At 43.4% G+C, this 27,821-nt stretch overlaps 1 pseudogene; it reads left to right on the top strand.

Moving 5' to 3' along the window:
• The first annotated feature begins 18,089 nt into the window (after positions 1 to 18,089).
• Positions 18,090 to 27,821, top strand: part of LOC144752595 (glutathione S-transferase omega-1-like) — a 149,691-nt pseudogene continuing 139,959 nt past the window's right edge.

Genomic DNA, 27,821 nt, shown 5'->3' on the forward strand with positions numbered 1-27,821 from the left:
TCCTCTGTTAATAATTGACCACTGTAATCATGGAATGCTTCCTCAAAACGGGAAAAGAAATCAGAGACCGATTCGTCCGACTTCTGTTTACAAGACGCCAATACTGTCCAATCAATTTTCTTAGGGGGAACAAGCGTTTTTAATTTATTCAAAATAGCCGTCGGTAGATCCAAAATCAATTGACACGGCTTACATGCAGGTTCCCTATCTAAATCAGCTCTAGCTATGTCCTTCCATTCTGCACCTAAAATCGCTCGATCATCAAATTTACGAATCGCCCTCCACATATCAGGAGGCAATATCAATCCAAAGAAAAGATCAATATCGACTAATGTCATAATGCACGAAGAAATAGCGCCCTCCACACCTTCATAGAAAGCTGCTGGATTTTTACGGGGGTCAGGCAAAGCATTCTTAAGTGCCATAACATCTGCTCTATTCCATGGCGTATAAACCCAATTATACACAAAATAGCCCTTTGCATCTTTAGACGTCTTATCATCATCCGTACCATCCCCTTTAGGAGGGACATACAAAGGCGCAGCTTCCCGCATAGGCATAACATTAACCGCAACACTCTTATCTGATCCATAGATAGGGCACTCTCTGGAATTCTCCGTCGATCCAGAAGCTGATGGATCCGATGCCTTTTTCGCCGCTCGCAATCGTGTCGCCTCATCCCGTAACAGAATCAACCGTCGAAAAAATTAATCCGCCTCTGAAAGAACAAAAATTCCTTTACGACAATTCTCACGACCAACTGATATATCTTTAGGTTCCAACTCAGGAGATTGCTTCCTAAATCGCTCAACAACTTCACCTGCAAAATGATCTAAAAAATACAACCGTTCCTTGTCAGACCACTTACTCATAAGATCATCAACCCCTGAAACAGTTATAGCATTGACATTAAGTTTACGAGCAACGAACGCAATTCCGTCATACGCTCGGTATGTAACCTGGTACGCTGTTTATCCTGATTATCCTCGTCCGATTCCTCATCCGGAGCCGTAGGCTGAACATACGGAGGCGGACAACGATCTAACAATGCAAAATCATCTAATTCATTAGTAAGGACAGGATAAAGAGGACGTCGAATAGGAAACTGACCATTAACTTGTAAATTACGTTCTCGACTCTCTTTCTCTTTCTGTTCCTGCAATTCCGTCTCCTGCAGCTGTAAAGCTTTATCCCGAGCAGCCTTTCGCTGCTCTTTGTCCGCCAAGGCTTCTGCACGCTTCATTCATTCACGCACCGCTTTCTCCCACATACGCACACAATCGAACATATCCTGTCTAGACCTGCGCTGAAACAAACATTGTTCCACATACTGAACTTTTCGCAAGTCAAATGACCCATGTAGTGGCCATTGCAATTCACGATCAGTTTTGGTGTATTTGTGCCATAATGTGCTATACATTATGGGAGGAAGGCCAAATTTAATGTACATTTCGCGATTAGGAGTTCCCTCTGGGGGAGCCGGCTGAGATTCATTTAATCGATAATTGGTACCATTTCCAAAGCAGCACATTCCTCGGAGTGTGCTGAAAACAGGCATGTTCAAAATATCACAAAAACGCGATATTACAACAAATGGCACTTAAATGTACTTTACGCACGATGTGCCGTTCAAACAAATTCAAAATCAGAGAAATATCCCTACATGCCTGCCTATGTGAGGTGCACTCCACATATAATTCAAATCATAGGTCCAAACGTTAGCTAACTCATACAAATTCAAATTCAAATTCAAATTCAAAAAGCCACAGTATGTGTCAGTAGACTACCTTACCAAACATAAGCTTACCAAATATTTTCAAAAGTGTCCAGATTCCAACTGCCAAGTTCCGTAACCGAATCAGCCAAACGGGCACTACACGACAAGCCAAACGATCAGGATCTCAGTCAAAGACCGACGCCACCTGGAAGGTCAGATCAGAAGGAAAGGAAAAAACACCTTGGGTGCCAAGACTCGGGTCACTCAGTGGCAGCGTACACGTCCATAGCGAGTTTCCAATCCTTCGTCGTGACCTCTCCTTCGGGCATCCGAGTCGCCGATGAGTCCCTTCGTGGTCGCCAATTGAGGTATCGGGTTCTGTCAGGCCTACATACTCTGCAAAAACTCTCGAACACCATATAATGGAAATTGGCACGGAAACTGGAAAATGCAAAAGACAAGTTTATTAGGACCCCATGGGGTGGTGGTACATTCCTACAGCACCCTTCGGCAATGCAAGAAGTATCACACCGAACATCGGTGATGACCTCTTTTATACAGTTTAACAGCAATAAAAAGGTAGGCGGTATACATTTGAACAGTTTTAGGTACATATAAGGACATTTTTGGAACACAGCCAGTATGTGGGCTTAATACCACTGGTCAGTTTGGGGAACATTCCTAAGGACTGACCACTCGTTAGTCCAGAGATCAGGTGTACGCATGCGCGAGACTGACCATTGCTAAAAATAGCCTGTTGCTGGGCAGGGAAAGATTCATTGGCATGGAGGAAGGACGAAAGGGCACGCTGACCACGAGGCCGCATGTTCATACAAAATGGAAGCCACCAAATAAAAAATGGCCCCGCACGTTTGGTCAAGTTAACAGTAAAATCTCGTGTAGCTGAGCTAAACGCTAACTCAGGTACTGCCAAATTACGACAGACGGCCCTTTTAGCGTTTAGCTGAAGCTACCTCATAATGGAAATAATCCGGATGTTCATCGTCAATATCAATCATCATAATTTTCATTACTTCGGCATTACTCATTTGTACATTTTTAGCAATAGCTCGTTTGGACTGCAACACCCACTGGTACTACACAGTATCCACACCTACAACCCACCCACAGTCAGTGCAACACCAAGCAACACCCACTGCTACAATACAGCATCAACCACTACAACAACACAACGCCCACTGCTACAACACCACAGCAACACCCACTGGTACAACACAACAACACACACTGGTACAACACAGCACCCACACCCACAACCCACCCACAGCCAATGCTACACCAAGCAACACCCACTGCTACAACACTGCAACACCCACTGGTACAGACTGAGCTGTTTAGGCCTCACTCACCTCTGGGGGTCGCAGTAGCCGCCCCCCAGCCACAGACAGGGCAGCACACGTTCTCCGTCGAGACCCGGGGTGCAGAAGCAGACAAAAGAGGGAGAACCTGCTGAGCCAGAGGATCCTCCGAGCTGAGTTCAGACAGGCTCGCGCCGCCCCGGGCCGACCCCCAGCCTGCCCCCGCCCTCCGCCTATCACAGGGAGCCAGAGGCGGCTGTCCCCATGGCAACTGAGGAAGCAATGTGCCTCCCGGACAGATAACCTCCCACAAATACACACACGGGCTGGGGGAGGATGCTGTCCCTGCACGCTGTCCCTGCCAGGGGTGCACCCGGCCTTCTCCTCACTGTCCACCCAGCTGCGGGCAGCACTGCTACTTCTTCCTGCCCTGGCTGCACCTCCTTCTAGGGAATGACACCGCCCAATGCTGCACCCCCACCGCGGGCCATCCTGCTGGGAGAGACGGGCCAGGGAAGAAAGGAAGCACATATCCCGGAAGAGGGGGGTTGAAACACAGAAGGACAAGCATGTAAACAAGAGGGAATATGTATACTTTTGATGGCTGCCAAGCACTTATAATTATGACGGGGATTCAAGGAAGGAAGCTAAGACATTTGCCCAGGAGTGCACAGTTTGTGGGTGTGAAGGATGTTGGATTAGATATGGTATCTAGGATCTGCAGCTGCGAAAGAACACATTTCTTCATGCTCCGTATAAGGATTTCTCCTAGTAAAAGGATGTCCTGATCCGCAGCAGAACGAACTTAAAGCATGTAAAGCATACAGTGTTCTTTTGCGTGGCTCGCTTCAAGAATAACTTGTTCTTCCACAAGTTAACCCTAAACTGGAAGGACTAGCGCTCCCGAGGTGTTATCTGAGACCATCAAAAGAGAAGGGAGGAACTGGGCAATAGGAGGCAGAGCTGAAAGGATTGAAATGGCAATGGCAATGGAGTCGGCATAAAACAAAATATTGAAGCTTGTCTGATTCCACGATGTTCTGGACACTTTTCGGCCACCCGGGGGAAGTGGAAATGGAGCCCGCGAGGCTCCTCTCTTGTCTCGGGTGGCCCTGCCCACCGTCAGGCACGGCTTGGGCTTCTCTTTTCCTTTTTTCTTCCCTCAATGCGGGGTGGGCACCCGTTTAAATACAAAGCCCCTGGTGGGGTGGGCACCTGCTAGGGTTATGAAAATCTATGGAGGGCTGAGGAAAACCACAGCCTAAGTGGAGCACTGCAATTGGACAACTTACTGCTGTCTCAGTAAAGTTAAGCAAAGTAATCAAAGAAGAAAATAGCTCAAAGGCATTATAATTTCATCAAATTTTTTAGTCTTTGTTGTTTATCACAAATACTGTGTTTCAAAAAATATTCATAAATGCAAACGAAAATCAGTTGATTGCAATACTTCTTATGAGTCTATAACAAATCCTAGATTGTACATTATCCTGATGGAAAAACATTTGATCCATTCAGTTCAATTTACAAAGAGTAAAATGTGTACAAAAAAGATCCCAATGCATTTCGGGTTCCTGAATCGAACCCTTCGTCAGGTGATGAATATGAAGTTCAAAGAGTATCCAATTGTTTCAATTATAGTGAACACCACAGGAAACCTACAACACAATAAGTAACATTTGGATGCAAAGCTTAAAGATTTCCCTTAATGCAATATACATGAGTAAGTTAAGAATTTGCACTCTCAGTGGTTTTAAGAAGAAGATGTGAGAAACTAAAATAAAATAAGGTGCAATAGAACTGTAAACATAACTTGTGGATGTTAAAAGGTGGATCCTGTCTTAATGTGCCAAAAGTGCAACCCTGAAGTTAGATAAGGTACTCCAAAGTAACAGTAGTATTCAAAAACATCAAACCAAAGATGCTGCCAAAATTTGCTCATTAACACTCCTTCTTCTGGTGTAATGTAATGCGCAAGTGAACAAAAACCGGGTCCTTACCCTTAAAGGTGCAAAGTGCACCCTGTAGTTAACAGGAGCAGTAGATTCAGATGAATCCCCCTAGATAAAAACAAATGCCTCGTAAAACTAATCAACGAACACGTCTCTGTATGTGGTCTAGGCATGCCTGAGTGTACTATTTCCTTACCTCTAATCCTCACGTGTTGTGTAGCAGTGGAATCACCAAGTACGAAAAACGCCTTAGGGTGTTCGACCGTCTGTGAAAAATAATGATGTTACTCGTCTTGGTACTATCTGAGAGAGTGAAAGCTGCTAGTTTGGTCATATACTCAATGTGCTTACCGGAGGAATTGTGTACTGTGGATCCCCTTCCTGTTTCCGTAAGTATTGCTGTAATGCCCGAGTAAAGGTGCCGGTCCCTGAAGTGAAATACAAAACATTGTTGTTCTGAAGTGAATGTTAAGTTAGAGGTAATGTTTGCAGAAAGCGACATGCTATCGCTTACCGATAGGAATGTGATCCAAGAAAAACCAGTCGGTGAACGCTCCTACTCTCTCTCGCTTCCGTGTGTGATTCAGTGAACGTACCCAGCGAGCTCCGTGCATTTAAAGGAGCCACTCGCGATTACCAATGTTTACAAACTGAGACGAATATCGTCTCCCATTATGTGCTATAAAATGGGTGCCCACACTTACAAGAAAGGTTTACAATTGGTAATCACTGCTGTTATATTAAAAGGAAAAAAATTAGAAATATCTCTGTATACAAAAAAATGAGTGAAAAAACGATGAAAAACTTTATTGAAAATCTATTCAATAACATGCAAAGGAACTTAACAGTTTAAACGATTGCTCAGAATCGATCATTTAAAGATACAATAAAATAATTCCATGGAGATGAAAATATATATGGAGCTATTGTACCAAAAGTACAGAGTTCGAAAGGCAAAATGTATCTTCCAGAGCACTGAGGCATCCTACTCTCAAGTGATGGGGTGTATCCTTATAAAGCCATTAGTAAAGAAATATACCATAGTTGATACGCGGTTGCCTAGACACAGACATAGAGTTGTAATGTGGAGAGCTGTTGTTTTCTTCTTAAAGTAAGCATCCTCATGATGTAAAAACCGCATCTATCGCTAGGAAATGAAAGGAAGACATCTAGAGTGAGGTAATAACTCATGGATTGCAAACAAAGTAGGAATGAAAAAGAGTGAAAAGAAGATAAGTGCAAGTGCAAATTCTTTTACAGGGTCAAATGTCATAAATAACATAAATCTTAAAGAAAACAAAGCATTTCATGACGGTCATTAAGCCCGCCCGGAGTCACTGTTCCTAGTTTCTTGATCCAATATGTCTCTCTACAAGCTAATGCAATGTTAACATCTATTTCTGAAAGTGTGGTGATCTGTTCCAGAATGGTAAAGCGCAGTTGTGGAATAGTGTGCGAGGCCTCTGCCCAATGTGATGCAAGAGGAGATGTAGTATTTAGATTACGGATTCGGCTTTTATGCTTTACTATCTGAGTTTTAATTTTTCGGCTAGTTCTCCCCACGTATACCAAACCACAAGGACATTTAATCGCATAGATAACTTGTTGTGTATTTCAATCTGATGTATGTTGTAATTTAAGCTGCTTCCCTGTGTGCGGATGTGTAAACACATTCCCTAGGATTACATTACTGCACTGGCCACATTTGTGGCATTTTCTCATGCCTTTGTGAATAGCTGTGAAAACCGTGTCTTTTGGTTTTAAAAGTTCCCTTAGGTTCCTTGAATGGTTATGCGCAAATAATGGTGGTCCATGAAAGAGATTTGCAAAGTCAGGTTCGTGAGTAATTATCTCCCATCTTTTCCTTATAATCGATTTGATCTGAGAGGCTAGAGTAGAATACTTGAGTACAAAGACTTCTCTTTTTGTTCTAATTTTACACTCGGTTGTAACAATTCCTCTCTGGATCTTAAAGCAATTTGTTGTTCAGCTTTAAGCAATATCTGAGTAGGATATCCTCTGGCTTTGTATCTCTCAGCTTGATCTTTAATTTGGTTAGTGCAAATGTTGGTATCCGATGTAATCCTCTTGATTCTTGTGAATTGTGAAACAGGAATGTGTTGCTTAAGTGATATGGGATGTGCACTTGTGAAATGTAAAGCATTGTTCACATCTGTAGGTTTTTTGTAAACTGATGTCATCAAACCCTTGGGGGTTTCGATGATTTCGATGTCAAGGAAATGCATCCTTTAACTTTGTATGTCATGTGTGAATTGAATCCTAGGATTTTTGCTGTTCAATTTTTACAATGCATTCCTCAGAGTGGTTTTACTGCCTCTCCAGATAACTAGTACGTCATCTATGTACCTGAATCAATGTTATTACAGTCAGAACTTGACCATGATTTCCAAGTGTTTCTTATCCAACTTTTGAACTTTTCTCTTTATCAAAGGTATTTCAAATGGAAAAATGACTTTTACCTACAACTCACTGGAACCTCAATGGGTAATTTTGCAGCTCCCAGCTACGCAAATATCTTTATGACCAACTTTGAAAGAGAACATATTCTAAGCAGGGAACAGTGGCAAAAACATGCACAAATCTACTTATGATTCATTGATGACATTTTTGTACTTTGGCAGGGCCCGCATGACATTTTGTTACAAGAACTGAATAATCTTAACAACATCAACAACCGGATACAATTCACTTATTCGGTGGATAACACAACCATAGCATATCTAGATGTTTCATTGAAGATTGAACACAACAAAATTACTACAACATTATACAAAAAATCAACTGACCGCAATAACCTGCTACACTACAATAGTTTCCACCAACTATCTTTGAGAAACAATCTTCCAATCAGTCAACTCTACAGGACGAAAAGGATAGTTTCAAAGCCTGAAGAATCTGAGAAACAAATGAAAATGATGTTGGAAAGATTCCATGAACGGGGATACCCCCCTGAAATTCTCAAAAAAGCAGAGACTAAATGCTCAGAAAAGACACGTTCTGATTTATGACAAAAAGTTCAGAAAGTGGAAACCAAACGCATGGTAGTAGTTTCAAAGTACTCAACCAAAAGTTACAGTTTCAAACGCTTCATACTTAAACATTGGCAGATTTTGGCATTGGAACCAGACTTTAAGAACATTTTTCAAGAGAATCCAAGATTTGCTTATACCAGGAGCAAGAATATTCTGGATATAGTAAAGACTACCAATAAAACAACGGCGCCTATGTAACACAAAGGGACCCTACCGTGTCATAATTGCAACAATTGTAATGCCATCATAAAAGGAACAACGGTTAATCACCCACGGAGTGGGAAAGCTTTGGAGTTGAAAGTCACGGCCACTTGTGATTCCAAAAATTTTGTGTACTCATTGAAATGCCCTTGTGGCCTCGTTTATGTAGGGGAAAACTATCAGAAAAATCAAAATGAGGCTAGTTGAACATAAGAGCAGTATCAGAAGGAATGATGAAAAATCCACTGTGGCAGTACACTTTAATGAACGCAGACACAACATCTCACAACTTAAATTTATGATGCTAGAGACACTGGATAACATTGAATACATTGATTTGAATCGGAAACTACTACAGAAAGAAAATGAATGGATTTTTAAGCTGGATGCTTTAAAGCCTCATGGGCTGAATGACCGAACGGAATTCTCGTGCTACCTGTGATTAATATAAAATGACTGCAGAATGAACTTGTATGTGAAGGGACCTTGTTCAGAGGTCATGCACTGTTGAAGTATATGCGATATGTTTTTCACTTATCTTTATTTTTGAATTATGTATGATGCACCTGTTGTTGTTTTGGTTATGCTTCTTTTACCATATTCACATGTGATTAATCGTATATCCATATTTGGTATATTTTTCACAATTGTTTATAGTAACCTATACTTCTTAAAGATGGCCGCCATGTAGGTTCAGACTTTATCGAACAATACAATCTATTTCAACTAGAATGCACGTTAAGTATTCAGAATGAGATATTGTCCAGTTGGATCAGGTGCGAGATGCTCGTTGAGTTTATGGTTATCCTACTTTTGCAGAGAATTATGGGGTCATTAACAACTTATATCATTCACTAAGTATAGAGTAATTCATACACTCTAAGATGGCAGCCGTTTATACGGAGGTTTCTCATTTTGTCAACGGGACATCGTTTGTTTCCAAACGCGCGTTAGCCATGCTTTTACTAATGGCAGACAACCGATAACACGCTTTGTGTGTAACAGTTCGTGAATTCACATCACGAAACAGACTCGTGGAGAATCCGGTAAGCAGGGATACAGCGCAATGTCCAACAGTTAGTTACTAGACATGTGGCAATACATTGTAAGATTAGAGTACGTTTTTTGATTGATACAATGCGCGTAACAAACAGAGAGTGATATTGACTTTATTCCTCTTTGTAGAGTACCAGTATGAGCCGACATTCATGTGAAATTGGGATTTTTTTAGACATTTAGCATTCACTTTAATTTATCAGTGGTTGCCAGAAGATTTCGTTTAGTGTAGAAGGGCACAATTAAGATAAATGCGCACATGCATATAATTACCAAGCACTTGTGTTTTATATATGTTTCTTGTTAGTCAACGCATATATTTCAAAGTGATATAAATTCTCATCATGATAGATATATCATTGTTATGATTTACTGTTATATTGATTATACAAGTGTGGGTCCTCATATAATTTTTTTAATTCTAGACTCCCCTGATGAAGTGCCGCATGGCACGAAATGCATTGGGAGCCTGTGATCATTGAATAACGAACTAAGTTGAATGTGATATACAACATTACAATTTGTAATGGAATGATATGAATAAAAAGAAGTTTTGAAATGACAAATTAATTTGTGGAGAATACATTATCAAACAAATTTGGATTACTATTTACAAACTTTAATATCGCAGTGGCGATTCCAATTTGAGCTGCGCCCAGAGAGTCGCCCTTTAATTGCAAAGGGCGCATTGATGTTTCATCTATGTACCTGAGAAATATCGCTGCATGTTGTTGCCATAGTGGATCAGTTAGACTGTGGTTGTGTTCAAAATGGGCCATGAAAATATTAGCATAGGAAGGGGCTCCAGGAAAGCCCATAGATGTTCCGGTTTTCTGTAAATAAAAATGATCTTTCCAAATAAAGTAACTGTGGTACAAAGAAAAATGCAACAACTCAAGTAAAAATATAGCTTGATCAGAATCCAGAGATGAATCAAGTAACCTCCATTTGACAGCTTCTAGCCCTTCATTATGGGCTATAGATGTATATAACGATGTGACGTCAATGGTGCACATTAAGACATCCTCATTGAATATTTGCCAAACGGCTTCCAGTTTCAACAGACAGTCAGTAGTGTCCTTGATGTACATAGTCCATGCTTGGACCAGAGGCTGTAAAAGGTAATCCAAGTAGTGCCCAACTGATTCATGAAGTGAGTTGCATCCAGCCACAATTGGCCGAAATGGTGGTTTCAAGTCGTTTTTATGTATTTTAGGAAGCATATAGATATGAGGCATGCTTGGTGTTTCATTGATTAAAAATGTGCCAGTGCTTTGATCAATAATGCCCTCGTTGACCGCTTTTGTCACAATGCTGTTTAAAAGAGTCATCAATTCCTTAGCAGGATCAGTGTCCAATCGAATGTATGTGTCTGGATCTAAGACATGTTGATCCACATTTCTGTCATAAAAGTCTCTGTCTAAAACAACCAGAGCTCCCCCTTTGTCAGCGGGTTGAAAGATGATAGATGTGTCTTGTCTGAGTGAATTCAAAATATTTTGTTCCTTTGGTGTCAGGTTAGAACGTGATGTCTTGTTGTATCCAATTGTCTTCAAATCTTTCTTGACGAGGTGCTCAAAAGTATCCAGAGATTTATGTGTTATGGGTGCCATAAATTTACTTTTTGGACGAAATCTTCTTGGTTCTGTATGTTTTTCATCACTCTTTGGTAATGTAGAAAAGAACCACTTGAGGCGCATTTTGCGCATGAACTTGAATAATGAAATCTCTGTGTCCAGATCATTCGATGAGTATGTAGGAACAAAGGAGATTCTTTTATTTAAAACCTTCATTTCATCCCTACTCAAAGATCTTTTGGAAATATTCATAACCAGAGATTCTATTTCTTGAGGTTCCTCTGTGGTCTGCCCGACTCTGGAACTTTTTTGTTTTTGCCCTTTCTGGTGGGGCGTCCTTTGTTGATGGACTTGTGTCTGGTGGGGCTGTTGACGTCTGACCTTCCGCTAAAAAACACGGCTTTTTCTTTGATGTGGAAGCTGTTCCTTCTGTGGGAGTTTCTTTCTGCAGTTGTACTAGAACAGGCTTAGGACGTTGCGTTGTCAAATCTTGGTCAGGAACCAGACTTTCTTCAGACGAGTTGGCATTAGGTTTTTAAAAAAAAGTTTTTGTGCGTAACTCTCTGCCCAAGTGTATACCTCGTCTTATTTATAATCAATTGTGTCCCTGCGGAACTTGCAAATCTTACGTTCATGGACCTCTTTTGCAAGTTTGTCTAAATTCTTCTTTATATCTTCTAATATTTTATTCTAATCCTCAGTATCCATTTTTTGTGCAATGTCATCCTTCAATTTACTAATATCATAAGATAGTTCTGTGAGTAACACTGAAATTTCTTCTATTATCAAAAGAATCAAATCAAGAGAACATTTGTTCAATATAGCATACCACCTGGACATGAACGCTTTGTTGAACTTGAATAACATAGGTTTTAGAGCAATGCGCAATCCTCTCGGGATTCTCTTTACTTTATGATATTCAATTAAAGTTGTCGCATGGAGGCGTTGATTAATCTCCTTTTTAAGTAAGTACTCTAGCTGTCTCAATTGTTGTGCTGTGTTGCCTGTGGAAGAACCATAATCACGAACGTCTCTAACTAATGCGTATATTGTCTCCACCTCATCTGTAGTGTACACCTTTGTTTCTGCTTGATTAGTAGTCAAGTCAGCTATGTCTTTCAAGGAAATTTTAAGAGTACGGGTGCAGGTCACTATGGGGCATGAAGAGATAAATCATGTAAAGAAAAAGTGTACCTGCACACCTCCCGTTGTGTGAATCTTAAGCTAATATTTGCTAGACCAGAAGTAAAACAGTTTTTAAACCCCGTAAGCGTGCTACCACTGAACAGAGAGATACGACCCAACTGTCTCCCTTTGCGTTTAAACAATCTATAGAGGACTGAGGAAAACCACAGCCTAAGTGGAGCACTGCAATTGGACAACTTACTGCTGTCTCAGTAAAGTTAAGCAAAGTATTCAAAGAAGAAAATAGCTCAAAAGCATTATAATGTCATCAACTTTTTTAGTCTTTGTTGTTTATCACAAATACTGTGTTTCAAAAAATATTCATAAATGCAAACGAAAATCAGTTGATTGCAATACTTCTTATAAGTCTATAACAAATCCTAGATTGTACATTATCATGATGGAAAAACATTTGATCCATTCAGTTCAATATACAAAAAGTAAAATGTGTACAAAAAAGATCCCAATGCATTTCGGGTTCTTAAGATTCACACAACGGAAGGTGTGCAGGTACACTTTTTCTTTACAGGGTTATGAAAATGGCACAAAGTCCCTGGCGGGGTGGGCACTCTTTAAGCCCCGTCCTTTTCAGACGGGCTAAGCATGACTTACTGGTGGCGTAAAAGGTTCCTTATCTTCTTTATGGGGCGAAACCTTTTACGCCACCAGTAGGTCAAGGAACCCAATCTGAAAAGGACGGGACTAAAAGAGAAAAGAGAACATCACTAGGACCTCTTCTCCAATGGCTTGCCACCGTTTAGGAGGCCAGCCAATGGAGAAGAGGGGCTGGGCTTAACCCTCGCTAGTGAAGTACTCCTAAAAACATAAAATCTCGCGAGCTTGACTGCACATGTGCGCAGTACACCACACGAGACCTAACAACGGCATATGTTCTTCTTTAGAACCTATTACAATTTAGCCACTTTCGTAACCGCTCAATTATAGTGCCACCTTCAATAAATCAGCAGTGACTTTGGCACTGATAGTGGAAAGAAAGAGTTAAGGGAGAAGTTTTCTATATTGCTACGCTGTAGAACTACATCACATAGGACTTAACATAATTATATTTTAAATTTCCACTTGAAGTTTTCTGGTTGTATATGCCATCAGTGCTCTTTAAAGACTTGTAACTTGCACTCGTATTTAACATGGAACTTCTAGTGTGGTAATTTAAAGTGTAGATTTCGATTTTCTGCTAAAATATAACTGAAGGATTGTTTAAACGAAATTTAAACTCCCAAGGTGGCTCAGAAAAGAGAAAAAACCCAAAAATAGAACCACCACTGTTAGGCCTGCCATCTTTTGGTGTAGTTTCCCCTGTCTTTGACTGTGTACTGTATTTTGTTTTTGCTGTCTTTAGGTATCTGGGCACTTTACCACTGCTGACCAGTGCTAAAGTGCAAGTGATCTCTGTCTAAAATATATTCGTAATTGGTTTCTCCACGATTGGCTTATTTGATTTACTAGTACGTCCCTAGTAATAATAATCCACATTTGTAAAGCGCACAATCACCCGTAAGGGTCTCTAGGCGCTGGGGGCCGTCGGGAAGATTAAGCAAGCTATTGCCCAGAGTCACATGGTGCTGGGCTAATCTGCTGCCGGAGCCGGGGATCGTACTGTGATCCCCAGATTCCAGAGTCAGTCGCCCTGGCAGCGGCGCCACACCTCTTCCACGTACAGTGCAATGTGTGTGCCCGGGCCTGTAAATAAAATGCTACTAGTGGGTCTCCAACACTGATTGTGCCACCCACAAGAGTAGCCTTGCAAACATGTCTCAGACCTGCCACTACAGTATCTGTGTGTGCAATCTAAAACTGCCATTTCGACCTGGCAAGTGCACCCACTTACCAGGCCCAAACCTTCTCTTTTACTACATGTATGGCAACCATAAGGTGGGCCCAATGGAGCCTCATGGGCAGGGTGCAGTGTATTTAAAAGGTAGGGCATGTACTTTTGTGTTTTACATGTTCTGGTAGTGAAATACTGCTAATTTCGATTTTCACTACAGCAAAGCCTATCTACCCAATAGGTTAGCATTGGACCTGCCTTATAACATCATATAAGTGTATCTTCATATTGGGAGCTGATAGAAAATTGGAGTTTGGGGTCTCTGGACTCACATTTTTAAAATACATCTTTTAGGGAAATTGGTTTAAATAGGTCTGAAAATGCCGCTTTTAAAAAATTCGCGTTTTCTTATTTTAACCATTCTTTACCTCTTCTTGTTTCCGCATGCATGTCTCGGTTATGATGACAGTTATGCTATTTGTGCTTTCACTCTAGACAGTCACACAAAGGGAGCTGAGGTGTGCCCTGCATATCGTGATGGCTCATCACCAGGCTGATGGGTCTTCCTGAGCGAATATGTGATGTAACAACACGATCAAAATGATCGCGGTATGTTTCATCGCAGTCCTTACAACGTAAGTCGTTACAACGACTTTCGCTGGAGGGCGCTGGACTTAGGAATAATAAGATTTACTATTCCAACACCAGTCTACATACAGTAGGGAAGGTGTTGGAATAGTATATCTTACTATTCCTTAGGTTATAGCGCCATCCAGTGCATGTCGATGTAACGACTTGCGTTGTAACGGCTGCGTTGCAACTGCATCACGGTGTAACCACTGCAATGTAAAGGATGTTTCCCTCCTGAGCTAGAGCGGTGGGAGGAGTTGACACTGACACCTAAATAGGCCTGTGCCTGTCCTCACACAAACAAGTCTCCACCCTCTGTAGTGTGTCTGGAGCCAGGGCATCAGGGCAGGGTCTTGTGCTCTACAAAGACTTTCCTTTGAGGTTGGCCTACTTCAAAGGCTAAAAGGGTATAAGTACTGAACCACTGACACCATATACTCAGAGCACTTCTGGATTGAGGACATTTTTCCAGGAAGAAGAGCTGGATAAGCTGTCAGGAGGACTGCCACTTTGCTGTTTGCTTTCCTGTGTTGGCCTGCTGCTTGCTGCTACTGTCCTAGGAGTGAAAGGACTGGACTTTGCTTTCTACATCCTATTTCCAAGTTTCTCCAAGGGCTTGAGTTAAGCTTACCTCCTGTTAAGAAGTTTCAGGGCCATCAAAGACTTCACCTACAATTACCTGGGCTCTTCTGCGGGGAGTCCTGTCTTGTCAAGTGGTGCCAAATCCAGTTCCTGGGCCTTTGGAAGTGAGTTCTAGTGATTTCAAGAAGAAAACCCACGCATCGACTTCCAGCATCATTCAGTACCAGCACACCACTGCAGAACTGGATGCCTCACCGCTGCCAACACCAGAGCATGGTCCCTGCTTGATGCATCGACCATGGCTTACAATGCAGGCCCCAGCTTTCCGTGGCAGCACTTTAGAAGAACCTCTGCTGCATGAGGTTCGAGCATCGCATCACCGAAGTCAGTGATACACTGCTCTGACTCCAAAGCAGCACATGCTTCATCACTGTGGAATTGATGCAGCGTGGCTGGATTTTGAATGCATCATTTCTGGGCACCAGTTTCTTCATCATCGCAGCACAGCAGTAAGGAAATGACACATCATGTCAGCAACCAGCACATTACCTCCCCTGCAACAGTAAGGAACTGACTCATCACCTCCTCTGCTTAGCAGTAAGGAACTGACACATCATCTGCTTTCTTGACCCTTCACCTCCTCAGCACCTCACATCATCCTTGATTTTTGACGCATCTCAGATACTTTGCCCTGATCAAGCGCATCCATTGATTTATATGGACTGAACTCGCTATAATCATTTCAAAGTGATATTCTTACTTGTGTATGTTGGAGTCTTGTTGTTTTGTTTGGTTTGATTCAGATAAATATTGTCTATTTTTCTAAACTGGTGTGTACTCCTTTTGTAGTGTTTTCACTGCGCGTGTGCGTGTGTGTGTGTGTGTGTGTGTGTAGAAATACTTTGCACATTGCCTCTGAAATAAGCCTGACTGCTTTTGCCAAGCTACCAACGGGGTGAGAATGGGTTATTCTGAGGTTGAACTTGCTTACCCTGACTAAAGTGAGGGTCCCGACATGGACTGGGTGCAAACTACTGCCAACTAGAGACACAATTTCTAACATTGGTGATCAGCGGTGAGGATAGGACATGTGTTTGTACTTTACATACAGTGATTGGTGTACACTACTTCCATATCGCAGGCTATTACACCCCAACATTCTGTTTTTGCTTCTCTCTTTTTTTGAGGTTCTTGAGTTTTTGCCCCAATCATGTCTCAGTCTGGTAAGCCTTCAGCTGTTGCTGCAGATGTATTGATTGAGGAGGAGAAGCTGGAAACCCATACAGTGCTTCAACTCAAAAAATTCTGGAGAGAGCTCAAATGTCCTTTTAAAGGCCTCACTAGGAAGGAGGAGCTACAAAAGTTGCTGAGGGCCTGTTTGACAGCCAGGGAGCGTGGTGAACACCCAGAGGGTGGGACTGATAATGTGGATATGGAGGAATAGAGCCTGCATGGGGAATTTGTGGATCAGGATTTTCCTGAGAGTAGAGCACCCTCCAGGGCCAGCAGCAGTATGTCCTCCAAAGGTCTGTCCCCAAGGAGCTGGATGACAGGCAGGAAGCTAGTAAGCACAAGTTGGAGCTGGAGAAGCTCAAACAGGAGCACAAGAAGAAGCTAGCTAAACTCAAAAGAGAGGCAGAAAAAGATAAATTGTCCATGGAGAAGGATAAGTTGGCCATGGAAGAGTGAAAAATGATGTTAGCTCAAGAGCTGGGCTTGAAGGAGCTGGATTTGAAGGCCAAGTCCAACACATATGTTGGCAGCAGGAAGGAGGCACCACCAAGGAGGAATTCTGTGCGGTGCAGAAAGACTCTTAGGGGTCTTTGGTGGCAGGACGAGGACCAGGCAACTGGTAATGCCTCAGGATCTCACCTGATTTAGTGGGAGAATGATCTCCCATACAGTGAGCCTAAGTTTGCTGAGCCTAGGGCAGCACATGTGCTGGTGGTATCCCAGTACTTCAGAGCCTTCCTACTGGGTTTCGCTCATGACGTGTCTCTGGCAGGTCATCTGGGGCAGGACAAGTCATTTGACAGGCTTTTCACCCACTTTTATTGGCCCCAAATGAGGAAGGCCTCAGATGCATTCTGCAGGACCTGTCCTACCTGCCAGGTGAGTGGCAAATCTGAGAAGAGGTGCAAGGCTCCTTTCCAACCATTTCCTGTCGTGAGCACCCCTTTTTAATAGGTTGGCATTGATATTGTGGGGGCCTCTGGATCCCAATACAGCCATGGGCAATATGTTCATCCTGGTCTTGGTGGACCATGCCACCAGGTACCTGGAAGCTGTCCCTCTGAGGACGGTGACTGCACCCACCATGGCCAGGGCACTGATGGGATCTTTAACAGTGTGGGTTTCCCCAAGAAGATGGTTTCTGACTGGGGTACCAACTTCATGTCTTTGTACATGAAGGCTATGCGGAAGGCATGTGTTGTTACCTACTAGTTCACCACCCCGTCCCATCCCGAGAGCAATGGGTTAGTTGAAATGTTCAACTGAACCCTGAAGGGCATGAATGCAGGTTTTTCAAAACCCATGAGGCATAAGTGGGACGTCCTCTTACCATGCCTTCTGTTCACCTACAGGGAGGTACAGAAGAGGGTTGGCTCCAGCCCATTTGAACTTCTGTATGGGCACCCTGTGACAGGACCTCTCAGTTTGGTAAAGAAGGGCTGGGAGCAAACTCCTAGGAATCCCTCCCCATGATGTATTCAGTTACATGCTGGCCTTCCGCAACCAGATAGCCCGCTTCAGGAAACTCACCCAAGAAAACCTAGAAGCTAGTCAGTAGGATGTGAAATGCTGGTATGACCAAAATACCACTCTGATTTCGCTTCAGGCTGGCCAGAAAGTGTGGGCGGTGTCTCCAGTAGAGCCCCGTGCTCTCCAAGACTGCTGGTCTGGGCCATTTGAGGTGACGGAGCACAAGAGTGATGTCACCTACCTAGTAGATATGCAGACTCCTAGGTACCCTTTGAGAGTCCTACACGTGACCCGCCTCAAACCAAATTTTGAAAGGTCTAAGTTGACCATGGCCACAGATGATGAGTTGGAAGAGGAGAGTGAACCTCTCCCTGACCTCCTAGCCTCCAAAGAACAGGATGGGTTAGTAGAGGGTATGATCCTCTCCTGTACACTGACACTAGAACAGTAGACAGACTGTTGCCAGTTGCTGGGACAGTTTTCCTCTCTGTTCTCACTTATACCTTGAGCCACCCAATGGTGCACCCACGAGATTTTCCTGGGGAAAGCCTGCCTGTTAAAGCAGAAGTCTTATAGGTTGTCTGATAGAGTGAGAATCAGCATCAAGGAGGAGACCTCTAAGATGCTGGAGCTAGGGGTGATTGAGCCCTCCTACAGTCCTTGGTCCAGCCCAGTGGTTTTAATCCCCAAGTCTGTTCCACCCAGTGTCACCCATGAACCGCAGTTCTGTGTTGACTACTGTGAGCTCAATGCCATCACTAAGACTGACTCACACCCCATCATCCAAGCTGGTGAGCTCATTAACCGGTTTGGAACGGCCAAGTTTATTAGCATGTTTGATCAAACATCTGTGTACTGGCAGATTGCCTTGACCAAGGGGGCACAACAGAGGTTAGCATTCTCAGCACCAGAGGGGCACCACCTGTTCTGGGTTATGCCTTTTGTGTTGAAGAACTCCCTTGCCACATTCCAAAGGTTGGTCAACCAGGTCCTGGCTGGGCTCGAGAACTTCAGTGCCGCCTACCTTGACAACATTGCAGTCTTCAGCTCCAGTATGAATGACCACTTGTCACACCTTCAGGAGGTTGTGAAGGCCCTGCAGAGAGCAGGCCTCACTATCAAGGTCAATAAGTGCCAGATTGGGCAGAGGTCCTGGCTCCAAATTTCTCCAAGGAATTTGTGGTGTAGATTGATGCCTCAGAGCATGGTGTGGGAGCCATGCTTTCACAGCTAAATGAAGAGGGCTTAGATCAACCTGTAGCCTTCATTAGTAGGAGGTTACTTCCCTGGGAACAGAGTTGGGGCACGATAGAAAGGGACGATTTTGCTGTGGTCTCGGTGCTGAGGAAGCTAAGACCCTACTTGTTTGGGATTCACTTCCAGGCTCAGACAGACCACAGGCCCCTCAGATGGTTTATGCAGATGAGGGATGATAATTCTAAACTGTTGGGGTGGTTCATCTCCTTACAGAGAATGGACTTTATGGTGGAACACTGCCCTAGAACAGAACATGCCAACGCTGATGGTCTTTCCCGAATGTTCTGCCTAATTGATGAGAACTCTCAAGAGGTTGGGTATCTCTTCCCACTTTTAGCCAGGGGGAGGGCATGTGTTAGACATGGCAACTTTTGGTGTGGTTTACCCTGTATTTTTGCCTCTGACCTGGTTTTGACTGTGTGCTGCATTTAATGTTTGCTGGCTTTAGAATTCTGGGCACTTTACCACTACTGACCAGTGCTAAAGTCCAGCGCTTCATGCCTAAAATGTAATGGTAATCTCCATGATTGATTATTTGATTTACTAGTAAGTCCCTAGTATGATGTACTGTGTGTGCCCAGGGCCTGTAAATCAAATTCTACTAGTGGCCCTGCAGCACTGATTGTGACACCCACAAGAGTAGCCTTGCAAACATGTCTCAGACCTGCCACTGCAGTATCTGTGTGTGCAGTTTTAAACTGCTATTTTGACCTAGCGGGTGCACCCACTTGTCAGGCACAAACCTTTCCTTTTACCACATGCAAGGCACCCCTAAGGTAGGCCCAAGGTAGCCCCTTGGGCAGGGTGCAGTGTATTTAAACAGTAGGACATGTACTGGTGTGCTTTCCATGTTCTAGTACTAAAATACTGCTAATTTTGTTTTTTTCACTACAACGAGGCCTATCTCTTCCGAGTGGCAGCTGCTCCTGGGAAGCAGCAGTAGGGCTTGGCGGAGGGGGGGGGGGTAATAAAAATATCACTTACCTGCTATCTCCTCTCTGCAAACAGGAAGCAGGAACCACCCGGGCTCCCAGGCTCCCTATAGCCAATCACAATGCTGCAATGCAGTGTTGTGATTGGTCTGAGCACCGTGCTTTGGCGTTCATCCAAGGAGTAGGAGCCTGGGCATGTTCTCCACCCGTGCTGTAATGCAGCCTGGATAGAGAACATGCAAAGTGCGCATGAATGTTGGGCCACCCGTGAGGCCCGGCCAAAAATTCATGTGCACTTATATAGTGCTCACCACTCCTCCCCCTGCTGAGAGCAGAGCAGATCCACTCACCCTGCCAGGAGACCACAGCAGGAACAAATAAAATGACAATAACATTATCATTTAATTTTCCTTCTTTTTCACTGTGAAAAGCAGTGGGGCAGTGCTCCTCCACCTTAGCAGAGGAGCTGCAACTGTCTCTCCCATAGATTAGCATTGGAGCTGTCTTCCGACATCAGTGTATCTTCCAATTGGGAGCTGATAGAAAATTAGAGTTTGGGGTCTGTGGACTCACAAATTAAAATTACATCTTTTCGGGAAGTTGGTTTTTAAATTGCAGGTCTGAAAATGCCACTTTTAGAAAGTTGGCAACTTCTTACTTTAACCATTGTGTGCCTTTGCCTGCCTCTGAATACACGTCATGGTAAGGATGACAGTTGGTCTGTTTGTGCATTCATTCTAGACAGTCAAACAAAGGGAGCTGTGGTGTGCCCTGCATATCCTGATGGCCCATCACAAGGCTGAATAGGGCATTGCCTGTCGTTACACAAACAAGTCTCCACCTCCTGTAGTGTGTCTGGAGCCAGGCCAGTGAAAGGCAGGGCATTGTACACTCCAAATATTTTCCTTTGATGTTTGCCTACTTCAAAGGCTAAAAAGCATTGGCATAGCCAATAGGTCTCTCCTTTGGGACATTATAAGTGTTTAGCCATGCAACAGTTGATCACCAAGGATATTGTGCTGCATAACTAAATACTTATAAGATCCCAAAGGCGAGACCTATTGGCTATGCCAATGCTTGTCTGACTAGGCAACCTTGATAGCTGTCTCTTAGATGCTGGAGACATTTGACTTGAAAAGGGACAGGAGACCCTTACAATCCTGCCCTTATGCGATGGGTTCAGCTATCAGAATTATCAATTCCACTTTATTGGAATATCATGCAGAATTAATTTGTTGAGTTTCATGCTACATTGTTAGGATTTTCAAAGTTGTTTCTTAACTCATGCTTGCACCAGTAATGGCCCTATTGCAAATTTCTATGTAGATTTTGCACTGTGTTGGAAACGGCAGCAGCAGCCACAGGTTCCCAGGTGTAAGCCTGGAATACCTGCTGCATTCCAAAAATCTGTAAATTTACTCTGAAAATAATGGAAAACCAAAAAGATTAAATTGTTTTTTCTAATAATAATCGGGCTCTGTAAGAGGTGTATTAGGCAGTGAAAGGCTCATTATAATGACACATATCCGAACTTGCGCTGAAATAGACAGAAATTGTGACAATGACAGGGCATCATTATGATTGCAGTGATCATTGACAATGTGTGGTTTCCTACTGGGAGTCAAGGGAAGGCACGAGAACAAATAGTGCCAAAAATAATTCATGGGAAGTAAACACATGCATTCATCCATTGTTGCCAATATTGTCACCAACAATCTTGGGGAACTTTAAAAAAAACAAAAAAACAAGGGCAGTATAGATGCATGCGTAAGTATGGGCTCAAAAAGCATCAAACAATACTACTAAGTTCATGGCTTGTCATATCGCGGAAAGAAATCTGCTAGCCTCTTCCCATTAAGTCGAGCTCAGTCAGCTTCAAAACATACAATGCATGATGTTCTGATGCCATCATATGGCCACTTTTGATATTGCAGGCATCGGTATAAACACGCTGGGCCTCATTTATGAAAAGTGACGCATCGCTGCGTGAAAACAGCGATGCGTCACTTTTCATTGTGCACTCCTTGCGTCATGATTGATGCGTCATATTTATAATATGACGCATCATGTCGCAAGGAGTTACAGCTACGTCAGTATTTCTGACGTCTCTGTAGGCACAAAAGTGACGCATTGCTGGAGTGTGTCACAAAAGTGACGCAACTCCAGCAATGTGTATTTTCACATGGGCAAGTCCCATGTTGTTAGTGCCTGCGTCAGTCTTACGCCTGCCATGAAGCAGGCGTAAGATTTTGACGCATTAGCGGCCAAGAAATGGCGCAGTGAAATCATATAGATTTCACGGCGTCACTTCCATGACCCTTTCCTGCATCAAAACGCCCCCTTGCATACATTATACCTGGCGCAGGTATAATGTAGCGCAGGGGTTTACAAAGTGACGCATCTACCTAGATGCATCACTTTGTAAATATGGTGGAACAAGGCACATTGTGGTGTGTCACAAAAAGTAACGCAGCGGCAGCGTAAAAGTGACGAAGGGCTCATAAATGAGCGCCACTGCATTTGGCATGCTAATGCTTGCACTTGTGCTTGTGCTGGCATCCACGACAGCGAGCAGCAGCGCGCAGGCCATATGTTTTCAATTAGCATGCGCCGCTGCTCGCTCCCGCAAAGTGGATGCCAGCACAAGCATGAGTGTGCTTGAAAAAGAGCAGACCGATTTCTAAAGGTCATCTCCTAGAGCAGCGCATGCAATTCAATTCAATTCAAGAATCTTTATTCGGTTATTCGTACAAACAACCATAAAAGTACAGTTCATTAACCCCTTCGGTGCTGATGACAAAGCCAGCTCGTCATCAACGTTACCTGCGCTGCGCGGATGACGAGCTGGCTTTGTCATGATCAAGCCATTTTTTAAATTCCCGCGTACAGCGGGAAAACGCGGTAGCGCGGTAGGGGTCAAACAAAGTTAAAATTGAATCGTTCTAAAAACCGCTTCCAGAGTTAACAATCACAATTGATCATGTACAGTACAATGTTAAAATCAAAACAATTATCCCTTCATGTTATTTCTAAATTTTAGTGCTAGTTTTAAAAATCCAGTTACAAATAAAGTGCAATCGTGGGTTAGCAGCTGTAAATAACAAAGTGCAGGTCTGACCTGGGTAAAGTTCCGTTTTTTAAGAAGAGGCTTTAAGTAAAACCTCCGAGGTAAATCATAATAAGGACAAATAAATAAAAAGTGCACCAAGTCCTGCGGAGACACGTTGTCACAGCCGCAGGACGGTAGCACTTGACCTCGGTGGCTCCCCTTTGGAACGGCAAGCAATAGGTGGAAAAGATCCAAACGGAACCTAGTTAACAAAAAACTATCAAAGCCCGACATTGGCCAAGACAAGTAAGGTTCCATACTTGGTGTAGATTTTATAACAACATATTTCCGGACACTGCTTTTGTTCAGTTCCACCTCTTCACGATGCAGATAACGAGAGAGGGAAAAGGTTTTCCTCACATACGCAACATCAGCTCTGCTAATAGAATCTGGATTTATAAAGAGCTCCGGTCGCCCTAATTCTGAGAAGCGGTCTTTCAAATATTTTAGCCACGGGATTTTATGCATGTTATCCCATGATAGGGCTTCTCTCAGAAGTTGGTGATTAAGTGGCAGATCTTTGTTTAGCCAACATTTTAACCAGCACATTAATGGCCGTAGTGCTATGGTACCACTTAAGAAGGGAATGCCTGATTCTTCATGCACTATAAAACTAGCCGTTCATCTTAGGACCCCCACCAGCTTTTTCAGGAAATTATTTTCTGCTACCACAAGGTCATTGGCTACCGTATGCCCCCATAACTCGCTTCCGTAGCAGCCTAACGCCACACTCTCGGCCTGGTAGATTTTTAACAATGCAGCAATTGTGCGGTTGCCCATTTTCCTAGCAAAGTTAAAAATGGCCCCGTTAGCCCGAGTTATCTCCCCCCTTTTCCTCTCAACTGCGGGGCCCCATTTCAACTGATTATCAAACAGGACACCCAGGTACGAAAAGGTTTTTGTAGAAGGGATCTTCTCCCCATTAACATAAAATAAGAACGTTTTCTTATAGCCCTTCCCTACGTTCATTACAAAAGATTTTGTGTTGTTAATGGCGAGATCTCGGGATTTCCTAAAACTGTAAAAGGAGTCAAGTAGCAATTGAAGCCCTTTTGCGGTCCTTGTCAACAGAACAGCGTCATCCGGAGAAGTGGAGAAGTGTGGCTCACTGGTTAGAGGAGGCAGACCTGGAAGCAGAGGTCAGTCCGGGACCAGGGTTCAATTCCTGGCTCGGCGGGGTCTTGAGTCCTAAAATGTCCATGGACTCGACAATTCTCGCTCCGGTGCCTACTCAATTCACGGGTTCACACTCTGTGACTCTGGGCAATAGCTTGCTTAATCTCCACAACGGCCCCTCGCAGCGGGATGCCTGGCTTTCACCTTGCGGATACCCTGCCGGGGTTATCTCACAGGGGAATACCAGGACGGGTTCCCTAAGCAAGCGCTTAGAAACCGCTCGGTGATTTGCGCTATATAAATTCCTGTACATTTACATCCGCATAAAGTAAAACGGGTAGCCCTTTGCGCCCAACATAGGGGTAATCTGCACCAGTGTTTAAAAGGTTCTCCTCCAAATTATTAATATATAAATTAAAAAGAAACGGGGCAAAAATGCATCCCTGTCGGACTCCTCGGTGCACTCCAAAATCCCTTGTTACCTTTAGCTCCTGGGAGTAACGTACATTAGCCCTTGTGTCCTGGTGTAGGTCCGCCAGCAGATTAACAAGATTTTGCACCACGCTCATGTGGCCCATGGCCTCCCAAAGCTTAGCCCGATTAACACAGTCGAAGGCTGATGAGAGGTCCATAAAGGCCATATGAATTGTAGGATGTATGACGTTACAATGCATGCTTTTACCACGCATGCTGCTACAACGCGGTTTTTACATCGCATACCATTACAACGCATAGTGCTTCTGGGTGCTGGATAGTGAATAGTTTAATTTACTATTCCAACTCCAGTCCCCGTGGACACTAGGGAAGGTTATTGGATAGTAAATTAACCTATTCCCTATCCTATAGCGCCCCCCAGAGCAATGCGTTGTAATATTTTGCGTTGTAATGGTTGCGTTGTAACGGTAGTGCGTTGTAAACGTTTCGTTGTAAGTGATGTTTCCCGAATTGTACCCTGACGTGCCAATGTGTATTTTCCCAGGACCATATACAAGTTGAGACACTGTGAAATCGTGGAGTGGCCTGGCCCAAAGCCGTATTGGATCGGGGAGATTATATTGTGCTCTTCCGCCCAGGCTGTTAATCTGTTCAAAATGACCCCCCCCCGCTACTTTGACCACAGAGTCAATTAATGATATTGGTCTGTAGCAGGACGTGCTGTTGCGGTCCCCTTTCTTAAACACTGGGACTATCGAGACCCCCACGACCTAGGGCATCCATGTACAACGGCTGCGTTAAACACAGCAGTAAGAACAGGCGCCCATAGTGATACATGTGATTTAAAAAGGTCCGGGGGCAGACCGTCGGGCCCTGGAGCTTAGTTACTTGATAAACCTTTGATTCCCTTTTCAACCTCGCAAATGGAAAAGCACAGAGGGTTATCTTCTAAAACACCTTTTTTAAATTCTGCTTGTGGCATTTTACTATTAAAAATAGAGCTAAAATACGAGACCCACTCTTCCTCTGGTATGTTAGTGCCCAAATCGGAATTGCCTGATGATTCAAAAAGCGGTTTATTTATAATTTCCCAAAACTTCGCACTATTTCCAAGGATTTTGGGATCTAACAGATTTTCCCAAATAGAGGCCTTCACTTCTGTTTTACGTTTAGCTAGAGCCTTTTGGGACATTATAAGTGTTTAGCCATGCAACAGTTGATCACCAAGGATATTGTGCTGCATAACTAAATACTTATAAGATCCCAAAGGCGAGACCTATTGGCTATGCCAATGCTTGTCTGACTAGGCAACCTTGATGGCTGTCTCTTAGATGCTGGAGACATTTGACTTGAAAAGGTACAGGAGACCCTTACAATCCTGCCCTTATGCGATGGGTTCAGCTATCAGAATTATCAATTCCACTTTATTGGAATATCATGCAGAATTAATTTGTTGAGTTTCATGCTACATTGTTATGATTTTCAAAGTTGTTTCTTAACTCATGCTTGCACCAGTAATGGCCCTATTGCAAATTTCATGTAGATTTTGCACTGTGTTGGAAACGGCAGCAGCAGCCACAGGTTCCCAGGTGTAAGCCTGGAATACCTTCTGCATTCCAAAAATCTGTAAATTTACTCTGAAAGTAATGGAAAACCAAAAAGAGTAAATTGTTTTTTCTAATAATAATCGGGCTCTGTAAGAGGTGTATTAGGCAGTGAAAGGCTCATTATAATGACACATATCCGAACTTGCGCTGAAATAGACAGAAATTGTGACAATGACAGGGCATCATTATGATTGCAATGATCATTGACAATGTGTGGTTTCCTACTGGGAGTCAAGGGAAGGCACGAGAACAAATGGTGCCAAAAATTATTCATGGGAAGTAAACACATGCATTCATCCATTGTTGCCAATATTGTCACCAACAATCTTGGGGAACTTTAAAAAAAAACAAAAAAAAAAAACAAGGGCAGTATAGATGCATGCGTAAGTATGGGCTCAAAAAGCATCAAACAATACTACTAAGTTCATGGCTTGTCATATCGCGGAAAGAAATCTGCTAGCCTCTTCCCATTAAGTCGAGCTCAGTCACTTTCAGCTTCAAAACATACAATGCATGATGTTCTGATGCCATCATATGGCCACTTTTGATATTGCAAGCATCGGTATAAACACGCTGGGCCTCATTTATGAAAAGTGACGCATCGCTGCGTGAAAACAGCGATGCGTCACTTTTCATTGTGCACTCCTTGCGTCATGATTGATGCGTCATATTTATAATATGACGCATCATGTCGCAAGGAGTTACAGCTACGTCAGTATTTCTGACGTCTCTGTAGGCACAAAAGTGACGCATTGCTGGAGTGTGTCACAAAAGTGGCGCAACTCCAGCAATGTGTATTTTCACATGGGCAAGTCCCATGTTGTTAGTGCCTGCGTCAGTCTTACGCCTGCCATGAAGCAGGCGTAAGATTTTGACGCATTAGCGGCCAAGAAATGGCGCAGTGAAATCATATAGATTTCACGGCGTCACTTCCATGACCCTTTCCTGCGTCAAAACGCCCCCTTGCATACATTATACCTGGCGCTGGTATAATGTAGCGCAGGGGTTTACAAAGTGACGCATCTACCTAGATGCATCACTTTGTAAATATGGTTGAACGAGGCACATTGTGGTGTGTCACAAAAAGTGACGCAGCGGCGGCGTAAAAGTGACGAAGGGCTCATAAATGAGCCCCACTGCATTTGGCATGCTAATGCTTGCACTTGTGCTTGTGCTGGCATCCACGACAGCGAGCAGCAGCGCGCAGGCCATATGTTTTCAATTAGCACGCGCCGCTGCTCGCTCCCGCAAAGTGGATGCCAGCACAAGCATGAGTGTGCTTGAAAAAGAGCAGACCGATTTCTAAAGGTCATCTCCTAGAGCAGCGCATGCAATTCAATTCAATTCAAGAATCTTTATTCGGTTATTCGTACAAACAACCATAAAAGTACAGTTCATTAACCCCTTCGGTGCTGATGACAAAGCCAGCTCGTCATCAACGTTACCTGCGCTGCGCGGATGACGAGCTGGCTTTGTCATGATCAAGCCATTTTTGAAATTCCCGCGTACAGCGGGAAAACGCGGTAGCGCGGTAGGGGTTAAACAAAGTTAAAATTGAATCGTTCTAAAAACCACTTCCAGAGTTAACAATCACAATTGATCAT

This window comes from Lissotriton helveticus, chromosome 5_1 (assembly GCF_964261635.1).
Source record: "Lissotriton helveticus chromosome 5_1, aLisHel1.1, whole genome shotgun sequence".
NCBI classification, from domain to species: domain Eukaryota; kingdom Metazoa; phylum Chordata; class Amphibia; order Caudata; family Salamandridae; genus Lissotriton; species Lissotriton helveticus.